At 40.3% G+C, this 16,362-nt stretch overlaps 1 protein-coding gene across 3 annotated transcripts in view; it reads right to left on the bottom strand.

Moving 5' to 3' along the window:
• The window catches only part of PHTF2 (putative homeodomain transcription factor 2), a 150,920-nt gene that overhangs the window by 38,733 nt on the left and 95,825 nt on the right, over positions 1 to 16,362 (bottom strand). For all 3 annotated transcript variants that reach the window (XM_010848099.1, XM_010848098.1, XM_010848100.1), the window contains 2 exons: positions 12,817 to 12,985; positions 9,129 to 9,189 (listed from right to left, as the gene is read on the bottom strand). The gene's annotated coding sequence lies outside the window, so the exon portion shown is untranslated. The remainder of the gene's footprint in view (positions 1 to 9,128; positions 9,190 to 12,816; positions 12,986 to 16,362) is intronic.

Below are 16,362 nucleotides of genomic sequence, written 5' to 3'. Positions count from 1 at the left end.
AGAGTCCCTTGGACTGCACAGGAGATCCAACCAGTCCATTCTACAGATCAGCCCTGGGTGTTTTTTGGAAGGACTGATGCTGAAGCTGAAACACCAATACTTTGGCCACCTCATGCGAAGAGTTGACTCATTGGAAAAGACCCCGATGCTGGGAGGGATTGGGGACAGGAGGAAAAGGGGACGGCAGAGGATGAGATGGCTGTATGGCATCACCGACTCAATGGACGTGAGTCTGAGTGAACTCCAGGAGTTGGTGATGGACAGGGAGGCCTGGCGTGCTGTGATTCATGGGGTCACAAAGAGTCGGACACGACTGAGTGACTGAACTGAACTGAAGCTGTTTCAGGTTGTGCAATGTTAACTGAAGCATAATAAAGACAATTTATAGTTGGTTTAGAGATGAGCAACAGATAGTTTCTGGTTTTACTAACAGATTCGATGGGAAACTTAAAGAATGGGGTTTTGAGTCTGATAAAAACTGCCAGACGGGGACTGAATTTATTTTGTAAATATGATTTGGCATTAATGAGAACTATCACTTATTAAGCAATTTCTATTGCCAACATTTCACCTCATCTTATTTCTGGTAAGCTTTCTAAAATAAACTATCCAACTATTTCAACATGAGAAAATCATCTGAGGGGCAAGTTCTGCCTCAAGATCTCACCGCTGCTGGCTGAGAGCCAGGACTCACATCAAACCTACCACCTTGAAGACCCATTCTCAGTCTTAACCTGGGCCTGGAGCTACCAGATGGTGATCAGGTATCTCTGAGGCTTCTAATCGTGACTTTGTTCTTTAACAAGTGGTCTGTGAGTCAGAAGGAGCAGTTCCCAGAGACTGGGTCAGAGATTTGACACGATGACACTGCACTCTTCACCAACGGGTTTGTGTGTGGGGGCAGACACCTGAGCTTACTCAGAAGAGATGAGCCAGTGGTCTTGCTGATACGTTGTGAGTGTAAACCAGGTAATGCTTGAAGGGAGGGCCTGGGAGTGAAGGCCTGCTCTCAGGGCAGTGTGCCTATGTCTCTCCCTCCCCACTGAAAGGGATATATATGCTCCCTCTCCACTCTGGAGCTTACTCTCAGAAGTTGGGGGAAATGTCTCTTTTTTGCAACACAGTCATAAATCTTGGCAACTGGAGACCTGAACTTAAGCTCCAAAACTTCCTATGGGTTGTCCTAAGAGGCCTTATGGTGCTTGTCAGACAGCTCTCCTGCAGCCCTAATGGCACAACAAAGGGTCCTGAGGTGGGTACACATGCCAGACCACACTGGGACTCCCCAGAATTAGGGCAGAATCAGAGTGCCCAGAATGGGGTTCAAGCCAGTTTCCTGAGTGTCGTGGGTCAGTGGGTCTCATTCAGTAGGTGTATCCTGCTTAAACATAATTTGGTGTATTCTAAGAACTTTCACAATTCAGCACAGATGCAATTTTTAACAATTATTTTTGTTAAAATAAAAAAGTCATCTCATTAACATAGCAAAGATACCCTTATGGTTCTCAGTTCAGTTCAATTTAGTCACTCAGTTGGGTCCGACTCTGCGACCCCATAAACCGCAGCACACCAGGCCTCCCTGTCTATCACCAACTCCTGGAATCCACCCAAACCCATGTCCATTGAGTCAGTGATGCCATCCAACCATCTCATCCTCTATCGTCCCCGTCTCCTCCTGCCCTCAATCTTTCCCAACATCAGGGTCTTTTCAAATCAGTCAGCTCTTCGCATCAGGTGGCCAAAGTATTGGAGTTTCAGCTTCAACAACAGTCCTTCCAATGAACACCCAGGACTGATCTCCTTTAGAATGGACTGGTTGGATCTCCCTGCAGTCCAAGGGACTCTCAAGAGTCTTCTCCAACACCACAGTTCAAAAGCATCAATTTTTCTGCACTCAGCTTTCTTTATAGTCCAACTCTCACATTCATACATGACTACTGGAAAAACCATAGCCTTGACTAGACGGACCTTTGTTGACAAAGTAATGTCTCTGCTTTTTAATATGCTGCTAGGTTGGTTAAAACTTTCCTTCCAAGGAGTAAACGTCTTTTAATTTCATGGCTGCAATCATCATCTGCAGTGATCTTGGAGCCCCCCAAAATTAAGTCAGCCACTGTTTCCCCAGTGGCTCTCAATACCTAAGAAACTCCAAAGGTTTAAGAGCTATGTGCTATGGGACTTCCCTATAAAGTTGTAGGACTCCATGTGCCAAACATAGGGGCCCCGGTTTGATCCCTGGTCAGGGAACTAGATCCACATGCCCCAACTAAAGGATCCTGTGTGCCACAACTAAAAAAATAAATAGCACAACCAAGTAAATAATTCTTTTTTATAGACCTATGTGCTGGATGAAGACCAAACATACGTTTCTTATTATAAATCACCATATCACACCAATCTAAAACATGCCTTTGTAAAACTTATTTTAGCTATTTGAGGACCTGATATTGACAGACTCAGTGTGAACTAATAATGGATGAAAGAGAAAAGGCAGTCAGTGAGAAGAGCAGTCAGGGCCACCTGGTGAGAGACTGAATATACAAAGAGACAATTACCAAACTGGGTATAAAAACAGAACTCTGACCCATAACTTGCAGCAATTTGCCCAGGAAACCAACCGTCTTATACTGTATACAATAATCAGCCCTGGAAGTCTCCTCGCAGGAGACTGGATTGCTATCTCTAATAATAATCCAAGAAGCCAAACAATAACTTTTATAATAACTTGCTCAAACTGACAAGGACTTGACTAACAACTGTTAGCTTTGCTAATTTGTATCCTCACTTCCAATTTAGGACCAGTCAGAGAAAGCCAAATACATACACCATAAAATACCCTGTTTTAGGCTTCTAGTTAGACCACCTATTGGAGAAGGCAATGGCACCCTACTCTGGTACTCTTGCCTGGAAAATCCCATGGGCAGAGGAGCCTGGTAGGCTGCAATCCATGGGGTCACTAAGAGTCAGACACGACTGAACGACTTCACTTTCACTTTCCACTTTCATGCACTGCAGAAGGAAATGGCAACCCGCTCCAGTGTTCTTGCCTGGAGAATCCCAGGGACGGGGGAGCCTGGTGGGCTGCTGTCTATGGGGTCGCACAGAGTCAGACACGACTGAAGTGACCTTAGCTTAGCTTAGACCACCTATGGCTTCCTCATGCAAACAGCTTCCAGTCACAGCACAGCCAAGGCCTTCCCTTTTTTCCACTATAAAGCTATCCCACTTTTCTACTTGTCTTTGAGTCTCCATTAAAATGCAAGTGACAGTGGTTGACCCCCCTTGCTATATCAAAGATCTGAATTAATAGCCTTTACTTGTTCTTTATATCTATAGTATTTTTTAATGTGAAAGTGATATGTGCTCATTGCAAAAACACTTGGACAGTAAAGAAATTAATATCACACATATTTTCGTCTTCAGAGACAATTTCCAATAACTTTTTGTAGCATTTCTTCCAGCAACCCACCCATTTAAACACAAGTGAATGCCAGATTCTTGTCTCTTATTGAACTGTGAGTTTGGCTGGATCTTGTGAAAGATCAAGGCCTTATATTTAATTCCAAATGCAAATTTCTTTGCTTGAATATTCTAGAATGTAATAACCACCTGGCGTGTTGCCTTTTCATTGTGATAGTACCAATCTAAATATAACACGTAGGTGATAAGCTAAATTCCAAAACGTAACTAAAATGACACTGTTAATCCTATTTTTTGTTGCTGTTCACTCACTCGTGTTCAACTCTTTGTGACCCTGTGGATCTTATTTGTATGAGTGCACAAATTCAGACTCTACATTTTTGTTCAATTCTTCTAGGCTTAAAAACATAGGAATGAGATTCTAAAGTGGACTGGTAGAGAGAGCTTTTTATAAACGCTGCCGCTTCAGAAAAAAACAGAATGTCTTATATAATAAACATTCTGGCAGTGTGCATAATCCTTCACCTATGTGTTCACTCTGTGTGTTTGCACTCCCAAAGAGGCTGGAGGTGATTACTCAACTAAACATTAAATCTGATGAGGATTCTGTATTAAGAGATCATCCTCTTAGCCTTTTTATTGATCTGTACACTTTTAATACCAACTCTGACTATACATGTCTGTTACACACCAGGGTTAAAGAAAATATTCAAGTAGAAAAGATTTAAATTTGAAAAGAAGCATGAATGTGTTGGCCCAGGAAGGAAAATCATTGAGTAGGAATGCTCTGGGTGCAGCTGACTCTGTTTTTGATGTAACAAAAGTTAGTAAAAGGCTTTAGAGGAAAGATGATTTCTAAAGCATGCAGATGAACTATCTGAAAAGCAACAGGCAAAGAGGAAACTGTTCCTAAGAAGAGAATTAGGGTACCCAGAAGAAAAGTCCAAATTCTCAACAATGCTGTAATAGCCACATGATTGTATTTCTTTTTAATTCATAAACACCTAATAAGCACAGTCTGCTTCACTTCACGACACTTTGAAGATGCAGGATGCAGGCTGCAGTCTGCCCAGCACCATTTCAGTCACTGAGCTGCCTCTGTCTTATTCCAGGTAGTTCTGATGGGATACCAATACCAATTGATCCACCACTCCCTGCCAAAGGAGTGGGCATATGACCCAGTCTGGATAACCGAGGTTCTCCTTAGCTTTGTCTAAGGTCATTGGTTGCAGACAGGCATGTGGCCCAAGTCCAGTCAATGAAAGAGTCTCCAAAGGACTGGTTTGTGACTGCTGAGAGTACATCTTTGTCTCTATCTCTGAGCTCATGAGCTCAAAGGTCCATATGAGCTTAGAGCTTCTGATGGCTATTCTGTGGCTGAATGGAGAACAAAGTAAACAGAGGTAAGTAGAGGGAATGGGCAGAAAATGGGAAGAGATAAGAAGAGGGAAGAGAACTTAGAGTGAAGCCACTATGGCAGTGATAGTGCCATAGTGATCCAAGCCAGCTCTAGCTCAGCCTGGTTTCCCAGTTACATGAGTTAATAAATGCTCTTTTGTGCTTAAGCTAGTTTGATGCAGGTTTCTGTAACTTAGACGAAGACCTAGAAAGGCTTCTGACTCCAACTTTGTAACTGCAGATAAACTATAATACGTCCCAGAGAGATGTTGCCCAGATTGGACAGTAAGGTGAGGGAAGGTCCTCATTCTCCAGTGTGTGCCAATCAACTACCAGCATACTGAAAATAACCACAGAGTCACAAAACTAGAGATTCCTTTTCTACACCTCAGACGTGCAATCTGCTGGCCTCCCCATAAGCATTGTGAACAGTAAGATCCTTTGTCATAGCAATGTAATTTCTGGACTCCAAAAGGACCCTCTCAAAATGTCTCCCTTTTAAGTCTACCATAGTGTTTTATTTTCCCTTCCTGTTTCTTTTTCCTCCTTAAAGGGAAAAAAAAAAAAAAGATGGAATTTAGTTTTAGTACTGTCTCAAAAATCCTAAGGGCAGGAGGGATAAGTGGGCCTTACAAATGTCTATACAGCAGCTGAAAAGTGAAAAATCTACATTACCCTGAGTCTCTTGGGAGCTACGTGACTTAACTTTTGTTTGTTGTTGTTCTATCTGCTTACGGGTCTTCTCATGTTTATACCCATGCCCTCCTCAGCACCAGGGTTACCCAACCTGTAGGTTCAAGCAATCCACTAACTACTTCAGACATGTAGATCACATGTTCTCAGATTATTTTTGTCTCAGAATCACTTTACACTCTTGAAGTGAAAGTCCCTCTGTCGTGTCCGACTCTTTATGACCTCATGGACTACACAGTCCATAAAATTCTCCAGGCCAGAATCTGGAGTGGGTAGCCTTTCCCTCCTCCAGGGGATCTTCCCAACCCAGGGATCGAACCCAGGTCCCTCGAATTGCAGGCGGATTCTTTACCAGTTGAGCCACCAGGGAAGCCCAAGAATACTGGAGTGGGTAGCCTATCCCTTCTCCAGCAGATCTTCCCAACCCACGAATCGAACTGGGGTCTCCTGCATTGCAGGCGGATTCTTTACCAACCGAGCTACTAAGGAAGCCCTTACACTCTTAAAAATTACTGACAAATTCAAAAACTTTTTGCTTGCATGGCTTGTATCTATCATTATTTACCACGCTCAAAATTAAAACAGAAAAAGTTTAAACACTTATTTGTTAATTTATTTCAAGGTCATGATAATAAATCAATTACATGTTAATCTAAATATTTTTATAAAAAACATTTTCCATAACAAACAAAAAATAGCTTAAAGTGTAGAATTGTTTTGAATCTTTGCAAATCTCTTTAATATGTGGCTTCTAGAGAATGGATGGGATTTCTGCTTCCAAAATAGATGGGAAAAACAGCAATCAGATTTACCATCCTGCATGAATCATCTAAGAAACAGGAAAAAATATATAATGGCAGATTAGATGTGGAGAAAGAAAAGATCAGTAAACTTGCTATCATGATTGAAACCATACAAAATGAAACACAGAGACAAAAAGCTGAAAAAAAGTGAACAGAACACTAGTGATACTTGGGAAAACTCTAAGTAGACTCATATACATGTATTTGGAATCCCTAAAGCAGATGAGGGGCAGAAAACAATTTTAAGAAATAATGGCCAAGATTTTATTGAAATCAAATTTGATAAAATTAATAAGCCCATTAGATCTAAGAATCTTAATCAGTTCCAGGAACAGGAAACACAAACAAAGCCAAACCAAGTCACTTCAAAAACAAACTGCTTAAAACTAGTTGTCCGAAAACAAAGGCAAAATAAAGACTATTTCAGACATACAAAAGCTAAAGGAATCTGTCACCAGCAGATTTACACTAAATAAATACTAAAGGAAATCCTTCAAGGGATAGGAAATCTAGATTTACACAAAGGGATAAAACAGATCAGAACTGGTAATTATGTCAATAAATATAAATATTTTTTATATTGTTTAAATACATTTAAAAAACAGCCAATTATTCAAAGTAAAAACAACTACAATGTACTGTGGAATTTATAACATATGGAAACAAAATGTATGACACAACACGAATTTTCAGAGGGAAGAAATGAAAGTATATTATTATAGAATTCTGCTATATGTGAAGTGATATAACACCAATTGAAAGTAGAATATGGTAAGTTTAAGATGTATATTACAAACCCTAAGGCAACCACTGAAACAAAATAAATAGCTAAAAGCCAACAAAAATGATAAAAAGTATCATAAAAAATGCTCAACCCAAAAGCAGGCAGAAAAAACATAAAACAAGAAATTGATGGAACAAATAGAAAACAAATGTCAACATGGCAGACTTAAATCCAACCATATCAATAATAACATTTAATGTAGATGGTCTAAACTTCCCAATTAAAAGACAGAGATAGGGCTTCTCTGGTAGCTCAGTGGTAAAAGAATCCACCTGCCAGTGTAGCAGACACGGGTTTGATCCTTGATTTGGAAATATCCCACTTGCTGTGGAGCAACTAAGCCTGTGCGCCACAACTACTGAGTCTGTGCTCTGGAGTCTGGGAACCAGAACTTCTGAGCCCTCACGCTCCAACTACTGAAGCTCACACACCCTAGAACCTGTGCTCAGCAACAAGAGAAGCCACCACAGTGAGAAGCTTGCAAAGCACAACTAGAGAGAGGCCGCTGCTCGCCACAACTAGAAAGAAGTCCATGCAGCAACAAATACCCAACACAGTTGAAAATAAATTAAAAAATTTTTAAAAGAGAGATTAGGAGACTGGATAATAAAGCAAGACCTAAATACATCCCAAATGCAAAAAAACTCACTTTAAAAATGAAAATACAAACTGGCTGAAAGTAAAAGGATATGATAATATATACCATGCTAATATTAACCAAAAGAAAGCCAAAGTGGCTATATATTAATATCAAACAAAGTAGATCTCAGAACAGAGAATATTAATCGGGATAAAGAGGGTCATTTCATAATGATAAAGAGATCAATTTATTGTAAGTTCATAACAAGGCTAAACACATATGTATGTACCTAATAAGAGAAAATCAAAATAAATGAAGCAAAAACTGACAGAAATAAAAAGAGAACTGTTATTCTCTTGAATAACAATTATATTTGGAGGACCTCCCTAGCCGTCCAATGGCTAAGACTCTGTGCTAACAATGAAGAGGACCTGAGTTCAATCTCTGGTCAGAGAACTAGATCCCACATACTGTACCTAAGAGTTTGAATGCCACAACTAAAGACCCTGCATGCTATGATGAAGGCACAGCTGAATAAATCAATACTAAAAAAAAAATTACATTTGGCGATTTCAACACCCCTTCCTCAATCACTGATAGAGAAAGTAGAGAATTTGTAAGTAAACAGAAAACTTGAACAACACAATCAACCAATTTGACCTAATATTTATCACGCACTCTCGGCTCAGCTGGTATAGAATCTGTCTGCAATGTGGGAGACCTGGGTTCGATCCCTGGGTTGGGAAGATCCCCTGAAGAAGGGAAAGGCTACCCACTCCAGTATTTTGGCCTGGAGAATTCCATGGACGGTATGGTTCATGGGGTCGCCAAGAGCTGGACACAACTGAGCAACTTTCACTTTTCACTACCAAACAATAGCAGAATACAAGTTCAAGTGTACATAGATTATTTAAAGGTAACATCACTGGGTGGAATCTGAAACCACATTTTACATATTTTATGCTGCTACATTAAAATACATTGATCCATATTACACTTGGATGGATCTTTCACTCATTCATGAAAGATCCATTGTCTTACAGATCCATGAAAGAGTCTTGGTAATCTCCTAAATGCCCTGAACCACACTTTTCAATGGCAGATCTAGATTATTCAATCTTTTATCAACTGAGATGGAGGCAACTCCTGGGGCCTACCTGACCCTAAAGAATCTGTGACAAAGTAAGGAAGGTAATCCTCATGCTGATTTAAAGATTAGATTTGATGAGTAGTTTAGATCAGTTCAATGTCTGCAACAAATTACTGTGCTTTCCTCTTTAAATATCCTCTTGAAACAAAGTACCTAAAAGACCTGCTGTACCTCTGTACCACAGATGAGCACTCTGGGAAGCAGAGACAGGCTAAACATCACCGACAACACTCAGCTGACATATTCTGTTTGAACATATCAACAATCTTTAAGCCCTGAGGCAGGAGCAATATTACTCACAGGTGCTGTCAGCAGCTAACGAGGATCAACAGGGTCTCCAGGTATGAGAAGCGCCAGGAAACTAATAAATAAAAAAGAGAAAACAATGGTACATTATTTAGGGCACAAAATTTTCAGTTGTCAACATAGCAAACACATTTCTTCTAGCCTCTGAAATCATGAATCCACTGGCAATGTCTTCAACACTGTCTAAATGTTTCTGAGAATGAAGACCAACATTTTAATAATCACAATTCTGGTTCCCCAAGAGTAACTGGTAATAGTGGGCAGAGTTAAAAAATCCTCTTCTCAGAATCTCTGGGAGTGGAACAAATATATCAGTTTTCCTAAGGGTCCACGTCATTCTAATAGCCAAGCTTGAGACGCTCATGAAGACACCACACTCTTAAGTAAACCTTATGGTCTCCCTCTGCTACTCCCTCTTTATCTTCCCCTCAGTGAGAAGCTTCGGAGAAGGCAATGGCACACCACTCCAGTACTCTTGCCTGGAAAATCCCATGGATGGAGGAGCCTGATAGGCTGCAGTCCATGGGGTCGCTAAGAGTTGGACACGACTGAGCGACTTCACTTTCACGCATTGGAGAAGGAAATGGCAACCCACTCCAGTGTTCTTGCCTGGAGAATCCCAGGGACGGGGGAGCCTGGTGGGCTGCCGTCTATGGGGTCGCACAGAATTGAACACGACTGAAGTGACTTAGCAGCAGCAGCAGTGAGAAGCTTATGTTCAAAGATCTACATTAGATGTTTGGGAAGATATAAAAGAAAGACTTTGTTTCTTATAACCTACACACACAAAGATGTTACATTCTATTATGATGGCAGAATCATGTGCCTACTTAATCTTTTAATAAGATGCTTAAAGAAGATAGAAAAAGTAAGGGCAAACTAAACAATTAGGAGTAGAGAGAGAAAATGTAAAGAAAAAAGTCTCAGAATGGTAAAGTTCAATGGGAACAGACCAAGTTATTTTAATTCTGTCCCATCTTTATTCAGATAGAGAGTAAATGGCTACTATAGGTCACCAAGGAAATCAGCCTAAAAGGAAAGATAAAAATCTAGGTTCCTGATACTCAGAGCAAGACCTTCCTCCTATGCCACATCTCCTTCATATTCAACTGAGATGAAAAAAATCTTCCATTGCAGATGAGAAAATACGATTTTCTGGATCAGCTACTGAATGACAATGTACTCTACATGGTATCGTTCTACACTGATAAGAGGAGGAGGATTCAATGCACCAATTAAACCAGTTCCTATTTCCAAGCAGGTGAAGCCCATAACTGGCTGAAGTGTCTCTAGAGTTGGGGTAGCCCCAGTTTCTAGTAACATTCAGTGTTGAATAAGACGCTTTTTGTTTCATACTTTGTGTGTGTATAACAAACTAAAGTCCCACAATACAATCCAAGTGCTACCTGTTGCTTTAAATTCTGAGATGAATGAAGAGCAGATGATTAGGGACTTCACTGTAAGCCATCACATGCCCAAAGACAAATGTGACCTTCTATTTTTTTTTTCATTTCCATATTGAGTCCAAGTGCTTTCTCCCAAAGTCTGACTTTTCATCTCTTTAACAATTTAGACTTTTTTCTAGACAGCTTCAATTTTTCTAGCTCATTTTCCAATTGGATAATTAATTTATGGAGATCATTGAATCTTTGCTTATTACCTGAAAAGGATGCTAATAAAAATAATAATGCTAATATTTAACAGTTATTGTGACATGACTGTATGTCAGGTACCAAACTAAACACTTTTCTTAAGTGGCAGGATTCTTTGGAATATCTGATGCTGGAAAAGACTTAAAAAAAAAAAAGTGATGTCTTCCCCTCCACTGTTCTTTTTTTTTTTTGCAGTCTTTACATTTTATTAACCATAGAAGATACTTTTTTAAAGAGTCTAATAGAGACATTAACTGTGCAAAAGCCGATGACATTTACAGTCTTAAATACAAGGACCAACACAGAAAGTTCAGTCGCTCAGTCGTGTCCGACTCTTTGTGACCCCATGAATTGCAGCATGCCAGGCCTCCCTGTCCATCACCAACTCCCGGAGCTCACCCAAACTCATGTCCATTGAGTCGGTGATGCCATCCAGCCATCTCATCCTCTGTTGTCCCCTTCTCATCCTGCCCCCAATCCGTCCCAGCATTAGAGTCTTTTCCAGTGAGTCAACTCTTCACTTGAGGTGGCCAAAGTTTTGGAGTTTCAGCTTTAGCATCAGTCCTTCCAATGAACACCCAGGACTGATCTCCTTTAGAATGGACTGGTTGGATCTCCTTGCACTCCAAGGGACTCTCAAGAGTCTTCTCCAACACCACAGTTCAAAAGCATCAATTCTTCGGCGCTCAGCTTTCTTCACAGCCCAACTTTCATATCCAAACATGACCACTGGAAAAACCATAGCCTTGACTAGATGGACCTTTGTTGGCAAAGTAATGTCTCTGCTTTTGAATATGCTATCTAGGTTGGTCATAACCTTCCTTCCAAGGAGTAAGCGTCTTTTAATTTCATGGCTGCAATCACCATCTGCAGTGATTTTGGAGCCCCAAAAAATAAAAGTCTGACACTGTTTCCCCATCTATTTCCCATGAAGTGATGGGACCAGATGCCATGATCTTAGTTTTCTGAATGTTGAGCTTTAAGCCAACTTTTTCACTCTCCTCTTTCACTTTCATCAAGAGGCTTTTTAGTTCCTCTTCACTTTCTGCCATAAGGGTGGTGTCATCTGCATATTTAAAAAGTCCATTAATTCTACACTTAAGAGGATCATTTCTTTATGTAAGCACAATCTCATTTATGTATTACACATGATATGTAGTTTAGGATCCACCTACATTATGCTTGTAACTGCATGCTGCTGCTGCTGCTGCTAAGTCACTTCAGTTGTGTCCGACTCTGTGCGACCCCATGGGCTGCAGCCTACCAGGCTCCTCCGTCCATGGGATTTTCCAGGCAAGAGTAATGGAGTGGACTGCCATTGCCTTCTCCTCCCCTCCACTATTCTAAGAACACAGTCTCACAAATCTATTTTGAGTTCAAGTCCCTCCCTGCAAGGGTATCATTATCTTTGGAACTTCTGAACAGAAAACAGTAGTTCTCAAGGCTCGCAGGACAACAACTCAACCAGGCTTTGGCTCAGCAGTCTCATGGATTCAGAGGATCTAGTGGAAAATGAGGGGGTGTGGATTACTGGAAGAGGGGCACATTCCCAAGACAGGCTGCAGACGTGCAATGGCCCACAGCTGTGGGGCATCTGTGGAAGGAGATGGGCACTAATAACAGAAACCCTGAAGCAGAGATGAGGACCTTGAGGCTTAGCCTGGGGTCAGGGTCAGGGAGGACCTCTGTGGGGAGCATCTCTGAGCTAGCTAAAGCATACATGCCCAATAAACACAGGACACATTGGCCAGGCAGGAGCATCAAAATGGAGGAATAGCTACCACCAGAGAATAAGGACTGGGCCAGTTCTGTATTTTCCAAGTACTAGGTGAATCCCCCCTGGGATTTTGTGTCACTCTAGGGAAGAGAGGCTCTTCCAAACATAACGTACTATATTCTCAATAATCTTTTCAGTAAGTGCTCAATGCTGGATTTAGTTTGAGGACAAATAAATTGATGTTTTATTGCACAGGAGGTTGGTGGGCCAGGACTATGCCCAGTACACGGACATTTTCTAATTTTATACTCACAAGAACCACTTTAGGCTCCAGCAGCAGCAGCTCCACACCTCATTTTACAGGTGAGGCTTAGGGAGTGTAAGGAACTTGCCCAAGGCCATACACATGCTGTGAAGTATCCCAGCTCTGCCTAACTTCAGAACCCATGGTCCTCATCATAGTGCAGATGAGCTGGGCTATTCTGTAATTTAAAAAAAAAAAAGAGAGAGATGCAATTTTGCAAATATCAATAATTATAAACTGACTCTATCATCCAAACATGGACAAAGAAACTGAAGTCAACTTAATTTTACAATACTCTTAGATACAGATTTGTGCCATGTCATTTTTTTTATGACACAAAAATTCTAGCATAGATTTAACATGGACAAAAATTTTAAATTAAAAACCTTAATTCTCAGACTGGAGCTGTCACTAAGTACTCAAGTGAAGAATGTGGTCCCTGAGTTTGGTATTTGCCAAGTAATTACGACATGCCAGAACTGAGCTAGGCAGTCTCAATCTTTGAGGATAAAATTCAAATCCCTTAACTTCACAAAATCATCTGCTAGTGTTATCTTCCAACCCTTGTCTACAAATATCACCAGCCATACTGAACTGCCTGCATGTGACACTTACACTGGCACCTCCACAGCACGCTAAACTTTGTACCTCCTAGCCTCCATGGTAAATGAAACGAGGGACTGTATTTTAATTTCTATTTCCCTAGTACCTAGTTCAGTGCCTAGCATGTGATATTCAAATACTATCCATGGAATGGATGGAAGAAAAACAGAATAAAATTGCAATTTTAAAAGCATTTGGTCTGTTTCCCATTTGCTAGAGTAGCCTCTTACTTGAATGTGTTTCCCCAGACAGTAGACTCACATTTTGAGAATCTTTCAGCACCACTAACCTGACACAGTAAATTCTGGCTGAGAGCAAGAGTAAGGGTATAAATAGAAGGCCAGAAAGCTGCCAGGTCAGTCTGCATTTCCAGGCAAAAACAAGCAAATGCATTTGCAAACATCGGGTATATATCCCAAGGGATGCAAATTGGTCACAGCCTTTGGCAACACGTCTATTTTGCTTTAAAATACACCTCTCACTACAAGGTTAGGAAAACCAGAAATTCCCAAATATAAATAATTGATCAAAACTTGCAAGAGAATTTGACAAAGACAACCCCAAATTCTTAAAAACCAGAGAGATTGCTAAATAACTGCATTAAGTAAATGATTACATTTGGCACAAAGAGTCAGTTTCTGCTTTAAAAGACAAAAAAGAAAGCAAGCTGCTAATTTAAATTTCAGATCATTGTTGAAAACACAGAACTGAGAAACGCAGCAGCATAAAAAGAAAGGAATAAGCAAAACTTTTAGTCCTGAGACTGTTAACTATTTTGTAGACACAGGAGACATAAATATGTTGGAAGAGTAGACAGCACTGATAGCCAAGCACTATCCTTAACGAGATAGGAGTAGAAAGATGCAGAGGGAAAGCCAATTAGGGAAGAAAAATGGCTTGAGATTATACAGTCAGTCAAATGTATGACGCTTATCCAGGTTGACAGTCATCCTTTGGTTACTTGAGGTGATGAATTTATCATAAAGATAAATGGGGGCATCTGGCCTCACAGTTCAGGACACAAGATGAAGCTACCACAGTCTGAGACCAGCTCTAATGATTCAATGGCACAGCTGGTCAAGCTATCACTCGGTCTCTCTGCCTCCAACAGCTTAGGAAGTTTCTGTTAGTTTCTTCTCCTATCTTCACTTTCACCACTGTCTCTCTACTTTAAGGCTTTTTAATTCACGGCTTCTTTTGGGACTCTGCTATCCTACCAACTCTTCCTGTTTACACTGTGCTTGATTCATTCTCGCAGCACTAACAGAAATTCTGACTGGGTCAGGAAGTAACCATGAAGGATGGAAAGCCTGTGCTGGGCAAAACTCTCATACCTGTTGGTTTCACAGGTTCCTCGAGGCCTGTAAAATGGCTGGCTGCTTTTGGGCCCAGGACTAATCACTGACCTGTTCAGCTATGGCTGAGAGAGAAAAGTGAAGAAAACCAAGCTTGACCAACTTCTTGCTTTGTTCAGATGAGGGTTGTAGCAAGCCCTTACAGGGCCATCTAGTAGACAATGGTCCCATCCAACCTATGACCAATAAATTCAATCTCATACTAAGGATCCAAGCACCTCTCATTGAAATACAAATGATTTATAATATAAAACTGCAAAGGGTAAGACTGAAGATGATGATGGGGGAGAGCAGAGGAGGTATCCTACAGGAGGGCAGCAAAAGAATCCTGAGCACTGATAGAGAGCTGGCCTCACAGAGCAATGTTTCCTTCACAGAACTGAAGAAGGTGGAAAAAGAATTCATGCATGATGATTTTTCTCTCTTTGGTAAAGTTAGAGGAATAAAATACCAATAGTTATAAGATGAGAGGGATTAGGAGCTTGATGATAACAAAGGCGGTTTGGAAAAGCCATTGTAGGCAACATCTAAGTGGACAAAAGACTGATTAAAGAAAAAGCACTGCCAAATACAGGACTCAAAAGTTCTAGTAATACCTTGATAAGCACCATTCGTAAAAAGTGAAGTCAGATGTTCTCCAGCTAGTCAAAGCACAAATAGTGAGCAGAAACTTAAAAGTTAAGAGGTGAGATCAGGTAGAAGACACAAAAACTCTAGGCTGTTACTAGTAAGGGAATCTACCACATAAACGAAACAGAAATCTAATAATAAAAAGATATGAATGGAATATGCACCTGAGAATTTAGTAAAGTCATTCATAATTGGATATAATACACAGGCTAACAAAAGAATGAGAATAATTCCCTTCCACATTTTAGTGTGCCTACTTATGAAGTAAAGGAATTAGATGTCAACTCTGTAAAAGAACTCTTCATGTATGATAATTCCTATGAAGCATGATACTTAGTTATGTCTCATTTTGGTAAGGATGCATACATCTTTTGTAATGTGAATGCTTTAGCTTGGAACTTTTTGTTTGTTAATTTTCCTGGGCCATTACTTATTTGGAGGGGAAAGAGAACCAATCTTTTTGCACATTCAATACATGTCAGTTCCAGTGCTGGTGCTTTGCATATTATATTAATCTTACGAATCCCTCTAATAGTCCTCTAAAATAACTGTCAGTAATTTATAGTTGAGAAAACCAAAGTTCACAGAGGTTAAATAATTTGCCTAAGACTATAAAATAAGTCTGACTCCAAAGTATGTGATCTCTCCAGCAAGTCCCACTGCAGAGCTGAACAGGGGAGCCATCAAATGAATTCTCTTTCCTAGAACAGGAGAGCCATCAAATGAATTCTCTTTCCTAACACCAAAAGCTTCTTAGTACACATATGATCTCACTACATATATGTATAGACTTATAAATATTTATAAATATTCCAGAATTTTTTCCTACTATTAAGCATTTTGATTAGTTAAGAGATGCTGTTACAGAATATACCTCCAAAGGGAATAAAGGAGAGTGTGGATTCTACTCGTGGAAACTTAGGCAAGCTTTTCAATCTCTTCTTTGGATTCTTTTTTTTAAACCTAT

Source organism: Bison bison, unplaced genomic scaffold, assembly GCF_000754665.1.
Source record: "Bison bison bison isolate TAMUID 2011002044 unplaced genomic scaffold, Bison_UMD1.0 scf7180017864260, whole genome shotgun sequence".
Lineage (NCBI taxonomy): Eukaryota > Metazoa > Chordata > Mammalia > Artiodactyla > Bovidae > Bison > Bison bison.
This window is presented reverse-complemented; position numbering and strand designations above follow the sequence as displayed.